This window comes from Littorina saxatilis, linkage group LG3 (genome assembly GCF_037325665.1).
Source record: "Littorina saxatilis isolate snail1 linkage group LG3, US_GU_Lsax_2.0, whole genome shotgun sequence".
NCBI classification, from domain to species: domain Eukaryota; kingdom Metazoa; phylum Mollusca; class Gastropoda; order Littorinimorpha; family Littorinidae; genus Littorina; species Littorina saxatilis.
In genome coordinates, this window is record NC_090247.1 from 65,369,286 (window position 1) to 65,387,829 (window position 18,544).

The following is an 18,544-nucleotide window of genomic DNA, read 5'->3' on the forward strand; positions in this document are numbered from 1 at the left end:
GGGTCGTCTGACGGTTGGCAGACAGCACAAACACCCTGTGACTGCTCGCAAGGAAAAAATAAATCTGGATGGCAGTATGGCTACAACTACGTCGTTTAGTGTAACCATAACCCCTGAATGTATGAACAGCAGAAAAGGCTGTCTTTGACGTCACTGTATAATAAGAAGCACAAAAGGGATTTTTTGGAACTTTCTCTTGGTTGGAGACAAACATGTCCGCAATGCATTCGTGCATCAAGCTATCCATGCAGTCGTTTATTGTTGATTCTTTAGCTCCTCTATGGCAGGGGGGTTTTCACTTTGTTTTCCTTCAATTTCACTATGGGAGTTGTTCTTAACATACGTTTGTTAAGAAAATTTTGGCTGATTGTAAAACAGCTGTAATATACGGCAGTCCAGGTTGTCCTTCAACTGTAAAAATGAAATAATGCTCTTTAAAGTATCATTTACAACAGTGGTGGCTGTTTTCACAAGTATGCTACAAAAAACACGACAATACATAATACATAAGGAAAAGCCCTATGTTTGGTCAGTTGGTGAGATAGGTAAATGTTATTTTTGTGTGACAGTTCTGATGGTTTTCAAAGGGCTAATTCTTTGCTTTTCGACATATGCCCAACTGAAAACGCTTTAGCAACTCATGTGCACATGACAACCATCTAAATAGACTACATGTTCGCAGAAAACACAATACTGATTATAGAGGGAAAAATAACGGCTCTTTTTAAAAGCACGTTTAGTAGTGAAGTACTTTTAGGATTGTTTGGAATTTTTTACCAGCAGACACCCTTTCACTGCTGAGTGTCTTAGTATTGTAAGATGTGTGATTTGAATTTTGGTTTAAAGGTGCCTTTGGTTTGAACACCCCTACCCCTACGAGGCAGAAATACAAAGAAATAGAAGGAAATTGAGCCTATTTGGAACCAGACTTTAGTATGTTCCCATGGGGGGATTCACGGTGCGAATGACACTGCGTCAGCTTGTTCATTTATCTTTAGTATTTTCTTCAACTTTAACTTTTAGGACCATGTATGAGGTTGTGGCAAGCTAAATACACAACAGGACGACGTCTCGGAAAAATAGTAAGGATTATATAGGGAAAAACAACAGTGTCAGTTAATGTCCGTTTTGAAGGTGTTAGTGGTTGGGGATTTTGAAAAGCATCAGACATCAGGCAGATACAATCCTTTCTGCGTGTTCTGGTGCAGAAAGAGTTTTCAGTTTATACATTGGGGTGACCAGTAGATACCGTTTTACAACCATAGCCCCAAACGACATTTACAGAGCCCAAAGAAGGATTAGGGTCAATTTCAAAGCCACTTTTCCATATGAAGCGCCAACTTTATATGAAAATGTGTTTAATAAACATCAAAGGACTGAGGTTGAACTTTCTGATAAGGGACATTTTAAACCTAGTCATTGTCACTTCAACGTTGTTCTCTAATATGCTTGGACTATATCTAGAAGAGACGGTTAGTGAATACTGCCAAGCTTTCAACACGTTGTACACAGTGCTCCCTTCATGCAAACATTGAATCACACTTGTATAGATCTGACACATATTCCTAAGAACAGTAAATAAAACATTAACCATTCCCCTGTGCACTGACTACCAAAGAAATACTACGGGCACTGAGCAGCGACTGTGCTTTCGGAAAACCAGGTTTTCTCTATTGATGAATGATGTCATTGGCTTAAATGTAAAACCGTTCAATCGTGTGAAATGACTTGATCTACGCAGACGTGCAGATTCATTGATGACAGCAGAGACCAAATGCAGCATGTATTGCTTGTAGATCTATTACTATTAGAATAGTGTGGATAACCTCACAAATAAGCTGCTGTGGATCTACTTCGCGACTGTGATTCTACGCATTAACGAATCAACACCGATCTCTCATCTGACCAATCCCGTGCGCTTTTTTTGTTTGTTTGTCTACGTAAGCTTAATCGCCTCGTTTTGACGTGCGGAGAAGAACATTCTAGACTGACAGACATTTTGAAAACTACTGCTGCAAAGAAAGGGATGTTGCTAAAAACAACCTATGTGGTGCTGTATTGTGGAAATGCGCTTCGCAAGAATACAGGAATGGAGGTATACTTGCCATATGCGATTGTTTTTAAACGTTCTGTGTCAGTGTTGAATTCAACAGAAGATTTTGTCTGAGCTGACATTGCAAGGCCGTTCGTTGATAGCGGACCGGCCTAGCACGTGGGGTTTAGTAGACTCAGCCAAGGCTGACTAGGAATGAAGTGCACGATGTGTTTTACCGTCAAGGGTTATTGTTTTCGGGTAAGCTTAGAGAGAAACATGCATGATGATAATGTGTTACGGCCCTGATAGACGAGGGATATAAAGTTGTCAAGGGTTTTTTGACTCACATGCGAAGCAAAAGTGAGTCTATGTACTCACCCGAGTCGTCCGTCCGTCCGTCCGTCCGTCCGTCCGGAAAACTTTAACGTTGGATATTTCTTGGACACTATTCAGTCTATCAGTACCAAATTTGGCAAGATGGTGTATGATGACAAGGATCCCAAAAACATACATAGCATCTTGACCTTGCTTTAAGGTCAAGGTCGCAGGGGCCATAAATGTTGCCTAAAAACAGCTATTTTTTTACATTTTTTACATTTTTTACATTTTCTCTGAAGTTTTTGAGATTCAATACCTCACCTATATATGATATATAGGGCAAAGTAAGCCCCATCTTTTGATACCAGTTTGGTTTACCTTGCTTCAAGGTCAAGGTCACAGGAGCTCTTCAAAGTTGGATTGTATACACATTTTGAAGTGACCTTGACCCTGAACTATGGAAGATAACTGTTTCAAACTTAAAAATTATGTGGGGCACATGTTATGCTTTCATCATGACACATTTGGTCACATATGATCAAGGTCAAGGTCACTTTGACCCTTATGAAATGTTACCAAAATAAGGTAGTGAACCACTAAAAGTGACCATATCTCATGGTAGAAAAAGCCAATAAGCACCATTGTACTTCCTATGTCTTGAATTAACAGCTTTGTGTTGCATGACCTTGGATGACCTTGACCTTGGGTCAAGGTCACATGTATTTTGGTAGGAAAAATGTGTAAAGCAGTTCTTAGTGTATGATGTCATTGCTAGGTTTAGTTATTTGACCATGTCAAGGTCAAGCATGTGAGTCGTATGGGCTTTGCCCTTCTTGTTGTTCTCGTAGTCCTACGATGTCTTTTTTTCTCCAGAAATAACGTCATATTAAAGGTACTGAACTTTGTCAAATCCAGGTGCACGGAGCCCCTGGGGCTTTTAGTCATACCTCAGGCAGCTATCCGTTAGAAGAACTACCAAGTTTCATTGACTTGCACCCAAAGAGTCAAGAACTGCGATTTTGTTACGAATTAATTTCGTACTCGGACCACAGGCGGAAGGTATCGTTCACTGGACCACTACTTACATAGAAAGACTAGTAGTGGTCCAGTAAACGATACCTTCCGCCTGTGCTCGGACCCGGCTGGTCTTGGCCTATTTTTGGATCTAAATTTAGATCAGGTAGCCTAGATCACCACATCATGCACAAAAAGACACGTCACTAGCAAACTATGTCAGACGTCATCATGAGTTTGTGTAAAACAAAATGGAGGCCGGAATCACTCAGTTGAATCATACTAATAGATATATCCCTTGACAGGATCGCCAACTCCGCGCGTGCGCTAGCGCTGGCCCTGTTTCGAACTCCCGTCTGCGGCTGCGAGAGGTTTTGACAGAATCTTCACTTCCGGTGCCCCATGCTACTTGACTTGTACTCGCCGACTTGAAAATGCATGCGCTGCTGAAATTGGGTTCTCAGGAGTAAGAACTTTGAAGTAAAACAAACTGACAGTAATTATGGCAATACTACAATAAACGATATTTCGAATTCACCATGAGTTCAATTATTATGAAGACCATGACATACCATATTTGAAGCAGTCCTCATTGAAGTGACGTGAACAGATCGTCGCTCTCTCAGGGTTAAAAAGCTTGTCAGAACGGTTGATTTTGCCTATCAAAGCAGCTCGCCATTCATCATCTTTTCTTTTTCTCGGCAACCTATGAAACGTCAAAAGAGAAGAGCAAGTTGATCCTCTTGATGTACAGTTCAAAATTGCACAGTAACAACCAGGCATGATGCAGATAACAGCCGATGAAATACAATAAATCGTCACACAATGCTGAGAAACAATACACCAGTTAACAGTTTCGGCACTTACATGGTACAAAGAAGGAAAACTCACGTGATACCCAAAGCGATTCTGGTTGGACGAGAAATTTCGGTCGAGCAACCGCTGCATCGTCTGCTCAACGTGATGGTAGCAATTGAACGGGACGGTGTGTTTTCCTCTACGTTATAACAAAAACCTCACGTTACATCCAAATTAGCGATGGCGTCAACATGCTGTGTTATTGGTTGCAGTAATGGGAGTAACCGACTTAAAAAATGGTGGTCGGAAGATTGCAAAATTCATTACGTGCCTCGACGGTCGTTAGTGTGTGGTTGCGAATCACCATTCAGGTGGGCATTTGTTATCGTCTGTGTGTCGTGTTTTGACAAACTTTTAGTACGACTGATGTGAGCCGAATTTATTGGGGAAAGTTCAATGAATGCAAAAAGGTATGCCAAATAGTAGTTTGTCATGTTTCCTTTGCGTTGGGTTGTGGTGAAATACACAGCGGTTATCTGTTTGCGAGTTGCCTGGAACACGGTTTTTTTTTAATAACATCTCTCGATCTTCACATATTTTGTCATGTGAATAAGAACAGAACAAGTTCGTCAAACATATTTCTTATTTTATCTGCATTGAATGAATTTACAACGTCCTTCTTGTTAATTGTTTATTCATAAAGACCACTTGTACTGAAGAAAATGTTTCCCCCTTTCAACGGGTGGAGTAGTGCGCCGGAGTAGTGTCCCTTGCGTAGAAACGTGGGCGAATAACACGATCTGCGCATGCGGTGAAATCAACCGGAAAAGGAAAAAGACATAAACATGCCGAAAAACGATGTGCGCATCACCCGGAACTCGCAATAAGAGAAGTGCGCATGTGCGAGATCTAAAATGGCCGCGGAACTGTTAACTGGTGTATGCTGGGAAAAATCTCACCGGAAGTAACTATTCTGTCAAATTCGTCTTTCCCGCTTTCCGCTACTTGCTGAGCGCGCGCGACGAGTTGGCGATCCTGTCTGTATAGATCTATGGTTGAATCGAACCACTCCGACCAAACACCACGTAATAACTAGGTTAATTTATGCACTCGCGTGAACAAGAAACGGTCAAGCTTCATAGATGTCGTCGTTGGGTAGTTTTGGGTTTGTTTTACTACCATGGGAGGATTTTTGAACTGTAAATGCACTCAGCTGCAACAAAAACGCAAAACGAAGGCTGTGAGCTGCACTGTGCCTTTAATTTCATAGCTTCCGAGCTTGTAGCACCGCATGCCTCAGCATTTTCTACTTTTTCTCCTCCGAGAGTAAGTGATCAGCAATCACAAGTCACTTGACTGCTGAGAACTGAAGGGAAATAACTTCAATCATTTCTGATGATAACTATAAAGTATGATACTTAAAGTGTAACTAAACAAGCAAAAAGGAAAAACATCGTTCAGCAACCTTTACACTTTGATATGAAGAAGGGCCTCATATACTGTCGAACTGCGAAAAAAAAAAAAAATTTCTCTCACTCGGACACTGTTTGACGGACATGTGAAGTGCGCGCCAGGAACGACAATCTTCTTAGTTTACCTGATTAATGCCCTTAATTTTTGGTTCTGGTACTTTCAGTTCCGGCTGTTGTCATCAATCTACCAAAATAAAAGATCAAACGGAGTTTTCGATTTTTATTTCATGGTTCAGAAAAATATTGCTTATTTTCTGAAGTCAACCGTTTTAGCCAATCTTTCTTTGATTCTTAAAAGTCATTTCAGATTTTTGAAAAATAGTTAACGGTTAGTAATTACCAATATATCGTAAACAAATATATCGATAGGTTTTGGTAAGAAGACACAAGTGCGATGAATGTGGTACCAGTATTTTTGTGGTAAGTAAGGATGCATTTCTTTGCTGTAAGCACATTTACAATGCACATTTAATCTGTTTAGCAACATAAACGAAAGCATGGTACAGTGCCGCTTGTTTGTGGTCTATCTTTTCGCGGCAGATGCGTAACAATTAGGGTCTCAGTTGGAAAAAGCTGCTCGGAACCAGAGCAGATTTGGCTTGGGTTCTTTGAGTATGAATGATCGACGAGTGGCTTGACATTTTTAACGAATCATTACTGTAGCCTACTTGAAACCATAATCTGTTTCTGAATTTGTCATCAGTTATGATTGAGCAGTCTCATAGGAATCGTCCATAAAATGTTAAACCGAAAAAGGACAGACGATTCTGAATCACACAGGCTGCTGTACAAAATCAGATCTAAAACGATATTTTGAACTGCGACGTCTGCGTAAATGCCCTGTAACAAAATACCTTGTCCTGGTCATGTGTATACACATCAGCTTCTATTGGGAAGATCTGTATTTTATATTAATCACAAATACAAGATTAGAAATAGTTCTGAAGATCGCCTGATTTCAGTTTCAGCGGCAAACTAGCAGATCTGTCCAAACCGGCATCGTTTCATGGTTGAAACTTGAATAATCCCAAATAGATCTGAGTGGGGGTAAGTTTTATAGTATTTCAATTTTTTACGGCAGTTTTATTTAAAGATAGTGTAGTGGATGTCTCTGGTGAAGACTACAGTTATATGAATTTTTTGTTGTAATATTAAAATGATTGTTCTTTATTTACACAATTGAATAATTTGTATTTATTTGTTTGCAGATGACGGCATACTGAGTGCTCCAAGAACATACGCCTGCTGGCATTTTGTGTCTTTTCTGAAGACGTCGAGGCAAGCAGAAGTCACGGTCCTGGCCACACACACACAATGACATGAACAAGAAATGATATTTTTTTCATGGGCATATCCAGTATTAAAACTTTATTACCATGCAAACGCAACGATTAGAATTTAGAGAAGGTTATCGGTCACACACACACACACACACACACTGGGCGGATCCGGAGGGGGGTTCCGGGGTTTCCGGACCACTTAGGAGCCGGCCTTTGTATTCTAAGTGACGATTTTGGAAAGAAGTTGGCTAATTAGTTTGCTCAAGTTGCGCCAGATCGATCAATTGTCCTTGTTGTGATTAAAATTTTTCTTCTTAATATATTTACTTTTTTGGAAGGTGTATTAGGGGATGTTTCTTGGCTCAGATTGATCCATTTTCCTTGTTTTTATCAACATTTGTCGGACCCCCCCCCCCCCCCATGGAGGTTGAACGCTACGCGTCTTCAACTAAACGCTTCGCGTCGTCAAATTGTCCCTAAAAGAAATTTGGAAACTCCCCCTTAAAAATGATGTGATCCGCCCCTGCACACACACAAACACACACAAATAGAGAAGTAATAAATGGATACAGTTTTTCTTTATTTAAATTACAATCAGATGTGGTCGTAGAACAGGCACTGTAAACAAAACCTAGCATGATATACCACTTGTGTGATGTTTCGGTCAATATCTTTATTTTCCTTTCAGAAATACATTGGCGTTTTGAATGTCAAGGGAAGTGATACAAATGCTGCAGCGGGCTATCAAGAACGCGAAGGCAAACAAGGTAAATACCTACTTCTGACATTAGTTTACTTATTAACTCTTTCTATACTGGCCATGCGTTTGCAAAACAATTCTCAAAAATAAACAAAACAAGATGCAGCCTTCAAACTCATAGGTTTTATTGTGAATATATTGCTAAAACATATGCCAAAGTTTGGTTTCATTGTTGTGAAAAAAAATAAAAATATGATGTCCAGAATTTATGGGTATATTTTACGCAATACGAAAAAGGGGGTATGTATTTTGACTTAGAAGCATTTTTTCTTATGAAGGCTCTGTTTGCAACAAAACTGTTTCTGTTTACTTGTATGAAGATTGTGCTAACACAAAAACATAACAAATACCAACTGATTTTCCATTTGGTGGTCATGTAAGCATTGTGAACATGTCCGAAAAATCTGATCACACACCATGTGGTCGACATGCAGACCTGAACGGCCAGTGCATGGTGGCAGAGTTGGAAAATAGGAAAAGTCTTGATGCCAATCCTTCATCAAAAACCGAAGAAAATCGTCATTGTAATAAGTTTGCTTTATTCTAAATCAAACGACTAGGATAGATGACAGACACAACGACAAACACATTCAATTCTATGTAAAACATACACAATGCGCACGTTAACAAGCTGGCTATAACAATGTGCCCATCGTGCATGAAGTGTGGCTTTGGTCGGATCAGTAGCCGTGCTTTGTCTGCGATGCTAAACATGAAATTTTGTTGAAGCGACGATTTAGCAATGTTGTTGTTGCTGCTGCTGCTGTCTGTTCTTGTCACGACATCTCGCCATATAACAGTTTTTTCCCTCCTGATTCTGAGAAAAAGCTATTTAATTGTGATATCAGGCCTAGGAACCCCTGATTTTCACTTGGAGCATTCTCAAAGAAACTTAGCGTATGTTAAGAAAAATGAGTGTACTCCACACTTTGTCTTTTGTTGTTCGTTGTCGTTGCATGTCTACCGTTCCACAGCCACCTACTATAAGTGCAAGTGTTAAATGACGTATTTTCACAAAAGACTGCTTGCAGAGAATCATGTGATGCCAATGACAGGTAAGGACATGTGGTAATACATACTACGTTTTGGAACCAGGGAAAATGCAGCACAAATTATTTATCAACCAAATTGATTGACTTGTGCACCATGATAAAAGTTTTCTTTGATCCATAAAAGGTCTTTTGCCAGAAAAATTGCTCTGAGTCTGAACATCAAGTACTCTGCAAGTTGTCACACATTTACATTATTGAAATAAAAAGAAAACACACCAGTAACCAGGTTAGGTATGTTAATATCTATAATCAATATCTCGGCACGTTACTGCCTTCTTCGGGATGGTAAGCTGAACATTATTGAACAAAATAATCGGTTTAGATTGTATACTTTGATTCCTGAACGAAGAAGCAGAGGTACTGCATACAACTAGGACTGTAATATCAGCTTTTGCCTGAAACACACACACATACACTTATAAAATTAATGCAATGTCATTGTATGAAGCCAGAACAATCACTAACTTATATAGTTGGTCACACAATTACCCATCACTGAACAATAAATCGAAGTCGGGTGGATTCAATGACTAAAGCAGTAAAGGCTTTGAAAAAACCCGCATCACAAAACATCCCCCCCCCAAAAAAAAAAAAAAATAAACAAAAAATAAATAAACAAAATGAAATAAAACAGGTTGTGTATATAGCGCAGTAAACACCATGCAGGTACAAGCAAAGATTTGACAGTGATTATCCTTGTTTTATATAGCACACATTTTCTAGTTTTAATCTCTCTCTCTCTCTCTCTCTCTCTCTCTCTCTCTCTCTCTCTCTCTCTCTCTCTCGCTCTCTCTCTCTCTCTCTCTCTCTCTCTCTCTCTCTCTCTGGAAAGTAATTTATTGACCTGTGGGTTATTTGCGTTTGTATACACATTGGTGATTTGTAAACTATGTTGAAAGAGATTGTCAAACAATATTATATGGGGTGTCTTAAAAAAATGTATATCAACAAAATCTGTCATTATTATCAGGCACATGGTTTTAACAAAGCTATGTCACGGAATGCAACATAAGTGGCTTAAAAAGTCGTGTTTTTGTGTGTGCAGGATATTCGCTAGGACAGGACCTCAAGCTGAACCAGCACAACAGCGATGCATTCTTCCATGGCTTCCACAAAAGTCTTTCACCTATAGCGGGCATTGCATACAGATAGTCCAAAGAGGGTTAGGGTTACCCTAACCCTCCTTTTTAAAAATTCTTTAGACCAATTATCCCTCTGTTCCCATGTTAAACATGGAATAATTCTGGACAAATGCAAGGACGTTAGCTTTTTTTTATTTTATTTTTTTATCATTTTACTTTTCATTAAAACTTGTTTAGATTTCGATTCGTAAACCATTTACAGTAATCCTTTGGTTTTTTTTAACTTTGCTCATCTTACCACAGTCACTTCGTTGTTTAGATTTATCATTAAATTTGTTACCATTATGCAGGAAAAATGTAGAATAAAACCAGGAGAGCTTTCGGTAGAAGATATTTCCTGTGTCAAAAGTTAATGCTTATTCTGATTGATGGGTGCTCCAAACTAAGTTATTTTGACTGCCTTATTCGAATTCATTTCCAAGACAGGGCTGAGAAGTGGAGAAGCTTAGGAGAGTATCGTAAAAATTGTCTGGGTGTTTATGCAAAACTTTCGAATATGTCAGATTTTACTTTAGAGATTTTAAATACTGTTAACTGACAGAAATGCTATAACTTCTACACCAATTGACTGGATAACTTCATATTCAGCATACTTAAACTTGATTTTATGCATGTGCAGTTCACAAAGTGGCAAATTTGTAGGTTAAATTATCTAACTTTTGCATCACCAATGACACCAACGCTTTCGTGTCTGAGGATTGCCCTGAACCTAGCTGTAAACTGCATGCTTTCTTCAGGTCATCGATAGCCTGGCGGTTGAAGGGGATGTTTTTACATACTCAGACATTCAAAATAATCAAAAAGGTAAAAGCCTGAAGGGTTTAAATTAGGTAAAAATGGCTACCGCTCAATGTCAAAACTCGTTCTGTTTAGTCGACCCCCGAATTTGGAGAAAAAAATTAAAATTGCACAAAAGTCAGACCATTCAATTTACAAAATTGCCACTTACTGGAAAGGCAGAACATAAACTGAAGTTAATGAATACCATATATACAATAATTGGTTCAACAGATGCAGAAGTAATTTGCATGGTTGTGGGTGTCCTTTTTAGGGGGGTCAACCCTGTAGAAGAGACGATTTTCTTTAATTATCAATCCGTAATATATTGTTTGTTATGCATACAATATTAACATTGACAAATACTTCAAGACTCCTCATTGATCTTAAGAAATTTTGTGGTTTTTTTTGTTACTGACTGATTCACTTTCTATTCACTTTACTCTACATAAGTCACGACAAGAAAAGCAAGGGAGGTAATTTCTTTGGAAGAGGTAATTCTCTCCCCTCAGAACGATTGTTGTAGTTTGTTTGATTTTGTTCCCTTCTAATAAGTATTATTTAAAATAGATCTTTACATCTTGATGTGAAAGGCGCAGTACCCCCCTCCCCCCAGGATGTTAAATTCTAGGTTGTGTCCATGTAAAATCCTGATCCTAGTCAAGATCCGAGTTGGTTTTTCATGCAACTGTGCCTCTTTATGCCACTCAATTAGACATACTTTGCAATCCATAATTGCACGAAACTAAGTACAGGAAATACGTTGTTGTCGTGTTTTTAATATTACATAATGAAATAAAAAATGTCACAACTGGTTTCGTGTTGGGCTTTCTCTCTCTGTCTTGACTTACTTTGACTTATTCCTGCAGACTCCCTGTGGAGCATAGGGCCGCAACAACCTCTCTCTGTCTGAATCTCATAATTACTTCCTTCTGAGGCCTGAAATGTGTTGCAGGCATTATTCAGCTTACATTTATTGTTACAATGTATGTGGATATGTTATTAAGTGTGTCTGTGTTTCTATCATTCGTTATCAGTGTGGTTAAAACAAAAAGCACACGTCAAAGTAATTTACCCTTCATCATTATCAAAACATGCAGATACAGGTAATAACTATTTGTGATACTTTAAACAAATACAATGTTTGTTTGTTGCGTCTTTTCTTTTTTTCAGAGCAAACACACATCGTATTTGTTCAAACGTGTATATTCTGCACTTTCTAATACCCTGCATGGATCTCCAAATCAAGAATAATGAAAAGTCGTCTAATAGCCCTGCAGCACTCACACGAACATGATAGAAGCTTGCATGCATGCACCCAGGCTCGCTGTCTTCGGCTAAAAGAGCTTACCGTTGGATCTTCGCTCAGACAAATGTAGCTGTCTTGTCCACTTGCTCCTGTCGCATAGATCTGCAATGTGCAACATCATCTTTGATTAATAAGTCTGAGCAGGGATATCTATGGTCTGAGGCACAGACAAACACACACGCGCGCACATTTGCGAGAGAATGCACGTCAGTCTATTCAATCAAACAGTGTAAAAACATACCACAGACGTACGTGGTGGAAACTGGACATTCGCCGTATAACAAACTCAAGAGATTCATTTGTGTGTGTATGTTTAATCAAAAGTTCATCTTGGGCACATTCAGTCTGTATTGTAACAGGACCCATCCCGTAAAAACTTCGAACAGATCTATTAAATTCTGAAATCCTTGACAAGTTTTTTTTCCAATCATCTGTATCTGACCGAAGTAAAAAAAAATAAATAAAAAATAAGCCAGTACACGCATCTACCCCCTCACACGACAATACATATATGTGGCGAAAAAAGGAATCGAGAGGGGGGGAACAAGGAATAAATTAGATCCAGAAATAATTCCACTTCATCATTCCAAAATTCAAGTGTGAAGTGATCGGATACTGTGGTAAAGATACGTGCTTAGTATCACAACTGAAAATACAAGCCCTTGGGTTTTAAATCAAGGAAACAATTAAAGTTAAGGAAAGATCAACAGAAATGTCGAGAACATGTAAAATATTGTACTTACAATCCGTTTCAGCATGCTCTTCGAATAATAATCTCCCAGTCAGCCTCGTGCTTACGACTTCGACAGGATGTTGCCTCTCACGCTGAGCCAGTACATTTGGAGTGAATTCAAAGGCCAGAGATGCAGTGCAAGCACATTAGTTAGATCCAATTCATTTACATTGCTACCTTGCCCAATTTATGGCTATTTCTGTTGGTAACATCACACATGTGGCAAGCAGTGCTTGTTGCCGACTTTGCTGGGACAGGCAGCAGACGATTTTATTTAGGAACCAAATTCTGATTGGTTAAAACATAAAACCGGAACTCAAAGTACCACTTGTTCTTTGGAAGTATCAAATCAAGAACAGATAATCAGGTAAATCTGAAATGGGTTCAACACTTTTAAAAAATCGTAGTAAATCAGAAAACACAGTAAACGTTGGAAAAATCGTCCAGTATCGCTTCTACAGGTCTATACTTGGACAAAACATAAAGCAATTCAGTAAAGCTGACACTTCAAAATGTCTGTTTAGTTACACTTTAACTAACGAATAACACCAACAGAATAAAAACAACTCTCGTACACAAAATGTCTCACGTTCAGGAGACAGTTGGAAAGCCAACTATCCTCGACCAAATACGGAGAGAATGTTTTTCCTCGTTCTGTAGCAGACGAGCTCAAACAGACCACAAGCGGTAGGTATCGCTCACTGCCACCAACACTATCACAATAAAACTGCAAGTGCAAGGTACCTTTGTAACTTTATAGTTACAGGGGTTATAGGTGTGGTTGATGTTGAAGCAGCAGTCAGTACTGTTTTACTTTGTTTGCGATGACCAGCTTTCTTCAGAACTTTGGCACTGCGTTTGAAGTCTCTCTTGAATTGGGCATGACATGTTCAGGTATTTTCTAAGTGAATCTTTGAAAAGTTCCACTATTGTTTCATCTGAAACGTCCTCCTCAAAAATGGCACTCCACAAACCAAGCAGTGGCTGAGATGATCAAATCACATGTTCAATGTTACTGTATAAGTTTGATCCATGGAGGTTTACTGGCTGTGGTGTTTGCAGTGGGTGAATGTGTTTGTCAAGCTCAAGATAAAACTGAAATGCAGTGTCTGTGATGTGTACTAGACTCGTCTGCAGGTTTTGTCTTCCAGAAGTGAGTTCCACTTCCAGAGACTTCGGCTTCTGGGTTGTAGTAAGTGCATTTATATAATTGTGCTGCTTGTTGACTTGCTCTCTGCAAGACTGCTTGAACAAGTTTGAGGACACAGGCTTCTTGTTTTCGCATCGAAGACTTGCAACAACCCACCCACCCAATATATCTGATCTTTCTTCGCTCAGAGTCAGATTGTGGAAAACGAGTGTGTGTGTGTGTGTGTGTTTGTGTGTGTGTGTGTGATGCATTTCTTGAAGCTGGCTAGAACTTAGCGGAGAAGCGTTCACATTGATGATCTTTTCTCTGACAGCTTTCAATATGAGCAAATGTTGTATCATGATGGCAAAGGGGGAAAGCTTTTTCTACCTCTCGTATGTAGGTGTCGGTGGCGAGGAAGCTTCTGACATTGCCAAGCGCTGCAGAAGTTGATGTATTTTTGGTGAAGGCTTGCGCTGACTGGTACAGGTAGGAGTTCTTTCAAGTTACTGTGAAGAATGGAAATAAAATGTTGGGCAGATTGGTTGTTTTGCAGCAAAACATTAATGTTTATGTTGTTGAATTTCATTCTTTCTGTTATTTCATAGGGGTGTTCATATGTGTGATTAATTGATTCCAGAAGGGTTGTGATCGCAAATGGTAAAGTTAGGGACTGCGCTGTGTAGAATAGTGTTGTCTGATCCAACTGCCATATTCCAGTCATGCTCTAGGCATACAAACACTTCGAAGACGGTTTCAATGAACAGCCGATTTATTTCGTACTTCTTACATGGCCGTGATACAAGGGAGAGCAACCCCCCGGTTCAAGGGCAGTAACTGTATTGATACACTACAATCCCTTTCTTTCTTCATTCATTTTTTTCTTTTCAAATAACTGCAAACATGATTAACTGCAACAAATACGCATTATCATTTTTGACTCCCAACTCTTGACTAGAAATAAAACACAATCATTTTAAGTGAAAGAGAAACAATCTGTTTCTTTCAAACAGTAATCTCAATTTAACTTCAAAAACTTACATTTATCAAACCATGGACATGGAACCAATATTTGGCACAAAACTGCTTCCATAATTTCAATTTATCTTCATTCACTCAACAACATAATCTTGGAATTTGTCTGGCGCTTTTCGCACTCTCCCAGACCTTCTCAGTATTTCAGTGTTTTCTGCTTTGTTTGTGTGTTCATGAATGATGTCCTCTGCGGGACAGATCTAAAAATGGTTACCGGCACGGTTGGCCTTGTGGTAAGGCGTCCGCCCCGTGATCGGGAGGTCGTGGGTGGCGAACCCCGGCCGGGTCATACCTAAGACTTTAAAATTGGCAATCTAGTGGCTGCTCCGCCTGGCGTCTGGCATTATGGGGTTAGTGCTAGGACTGGTTGGTCCGGTGTCAGAATAATGTGACTGGGTGAGACATGAAGCCTGTGCTGCGACTTCTGTCTTGTGTGTGGCGCACGTTATATGTCAAAGCAGCACCGCCCTGATATGGCCCTTCGTGGTCGGCTGGGCGTTAAGCAAACAAACAAACAAACTAAAAATGGTTACACTTTTATGTTGGACATACACACCGATTGTCACTCTCAGTCTCACAGGTTGTCAGATGATTGTCGACATCATTCTGCGATGCATCGAACGGCGAGTAGACCTTTTATTTGGCACAGTTTCATTCTTCACCTGGTTGGCTTTAAATCTGAAATATACTGACGGAATGTGAACTTGACACGGTTTCTAACCATTTTGCTATCCACAAGAGCATTCACATTTGACTGGTAATGTTCCATGCATCTGTGTCGAATGTCGTCACGTAAAACTCTCACCTGAAATATATGTCAGCAACTTTTTTACGAGCTTGTGTACGTTCAAGAAACTGCCTTGAAACGCAATTTTGAGATAACACTGTGCACCCATAATCCATGAAAACGTGGGACAGTCGACCGGTACAATTCTACATTTGGTACCTGCACATCGGCCATGTACACTGTAAGTGTAAATCCATCAGGGTTATGTCTTTGTCCGCCAGTTTCATAAGGCCCTATTCGGCATCCGAAAACGCACAGCTCCCCGATTGTGAATGATTTTCGTCCTCATAATCAAGTGAGTCTTCGTACTCGGCCATCTTGCACGTGCAGGTGCATTTACCGGAAGTAACAATTCGGATTACTGTTCAGTCAGTCGACTGCGGATGACCGTGATTCGCCCATGAAACCCGCTTTACCGTGACCCGGCGATCAACCACAGTCGGTTCATTGCTATCGTATGAAACTGGCCCCAGGTCCTCTACACAGTGAGCCTACTCCTAACATGCTGATTTTAACACGATTTGAAGTCGCAAGTGTGAAAAGGTATGAGCTGTTAAGAACCGTCTACAATTTTTACCAATGTTCACCTAAATGTGTATTTTTAAACACGGCAACTACCGTCTGAACTCGTCGCGATATAACCTTCGTGGTTGAAAACGACGTTAAACACCAAATAAAGAAAGAAAGAACCGTCTGAACTGAGAAAGGAAACAAAGTCGCATCGGTCCCGGATGCGAATTTTTTTTTTCACACGTCAGTTGCGGGCTTTCAATCCCGAAGGCTGGTTCCGAGTAACTACGAACGTAATCGGACGTTCCGATGTTTACCAAGTCAAAGAGCCGAGTCGAACACTATCCTTGCGTCATCCAGAGATACTGTACAGATCTCTGCGTCATCTTTATGCAAGCAGATTCGGAGATTTCAAAATGTTTGCTGTGTGCAACACATGTTCAACGACAACATCTAATACGGATATTTTGGATGTTTTGAAGGAAAGAACTTCTTTTTCTTGTCGTAAAACTGAAATACACCCTCTAATTAAAAAGCATGCACGCGTATAGGAGCCACAAACCGCATGCATACTGACACACGCTGATGCGGGTTGTCGCGCATGTAATGTTTGAGTGATGTCTCGCTGGTGCAAGATTCTTTTTCTATCAAACTTGGACACAAAGGACACGCACTGACACGATATTTTTTTCTTCCACAAAGAAAACAAACGAATTTTAGATAGAATGCATCGTAAGTTTTTTTATTTATCTTTCTTTTTGTTTTTTCACGATCGCGATCGGATTTTTTTTTTGTAGACGTGCTGTTAGAGTTCTGAAATGGTTTGAGTTCCTTTTTTGTATACACTTGAAAGTCAAACTTAGCTGAATGCCGCTGGTTTCCCCGTCGGTGCTGATAGAAGAAATCGACGATCAGGATCACTACTTAGCTGAATGCTGCTGGTTTCCCCGTCGGTGCTGATAGAAGAAATCGACGGTCAGGATCACTGGTATCTCTCGAATACAAAACGTAACTGGTCTCCGAACTGGAAACCGGAGACGGAGTAGGAATAGGAAACAACCCACAGGTAACACACCTGGAAAGTAAGATTTTGTCTAATTTTATGCACTCACGGCTTTTTCAACAGTTTCTCTCATCCGTGACATCACAAACTGACTTGCAGGGTTATGACACCCTCATACGATCCATTCTCTCTACGATTCATAGACTCAACACCAACAATCAATCCAACAACAATAATTTCCTAGTAACTTCTATTCAACAGCAGGGCTATGCATTAGCAAAACAATGAAATGGTCACCAGTTCGGAAATGAATAACCCATCACAAATATACGTACCCTAACGGTGTAAGAACATGATGAACACAACTATAGGGACCCAAAACTCGAGGGTGTCCGGCTTAGCAACTGGAGCGTCGCCATCCTTTTCTCCCAGGCCGCCGCCGCTCCCACGCTCGTCGCCCGACCGCCGACTCCTCTTCTCTCTCTGGACCCGCTTGGTCTGCACCTCATTCAGCCCCTAGCCTCGCGCCCGACGACTTCTACATCTTCGTGAGGCCTTCGCCGCTAATTCTCATCTCCTCCGGCTTGTATCGCTTCTGAACTTGACTCTAACGTTCACAGAACAGAACTTCTCGCTTGCCGTGCGTTCGCCAACTGATAGCCTTGCCTCGAGTTGGATGTGCCGTTCACTTGACGACCAACCCACTAGCCTCACACTTACGTGGCTTTATCAGAATCGCTGACCAATCATAATATGTTGTCGCTACCTGCGGCCTTTGAACTGACCTGTCTGTTTCCAAGTTCCCAACCAAGGATATGACGTCATTAGTGAACTGACGTATTTCCGTTCCGGTCTTGGTTATCCTTACAATGCACAGGCACTTGCTATATTACATTTGATAAAACATAGAAAAAAAACACTACAGTCATTTATTCAATCTTATTTCACAACAAAATAATATCCAACCCTAACAAAACAATAAACATAGAGTCGCTGGACATGGATTCACGTAATTTTACGTGACACTGGTGCTTCTGACTGTAAACTGTTACAACTTAGTTTATAGATCTAACTGAACTTGATCACGTTAGATCATCAGTGCTATGTTATTTTGTAGAAACTAAAAAGGCACTCTGAGTCCAGTAACAACATATTGAAGTATCTGTGAATGTGTTTCTGGCAATTAAATGGGAACTCTGGTGTACAAGAGGTCTTCTGCTGCAGTGCATGGTGTCTAGATCTGGGTTTTGTCACTTTTGAAGGCTTCCACCGAGTCTGATGATACTGCCTGTGGTGGGAGGGCGTTCCACTCGCCAATGGTGCGAGGGAAGAAAGACTTTTTTTCTTTCTTTATTTGGTGTTTAACGTCGTTTTCAACTACGAAGGTTAT

At 40.2% G+C, this 18,544-nt stretch overlaps 1 long non-coding RNA gene across 1 annotated transcript; it reads left to right on the plus strand.

The window, feature by feature from the left end:
- Positions 1-5,581: 5,581 nt before the first annotated feature.
- Positions 5,582-7,321, plus strand: LOC138963002 (uncharacterized). Its single transcript, XR_011454685.1, has 3 exons — positions 5,582-6,057; positions 6,600-6,684; positions 6,846-7,321. It is a non-coding gene; the product is annotated as an uncharacterized lncRNA (long non-coding RNA).
- The last annotated feature ends 11,223 nt before the right edge of the window (positions 7,322-18,544 follow it).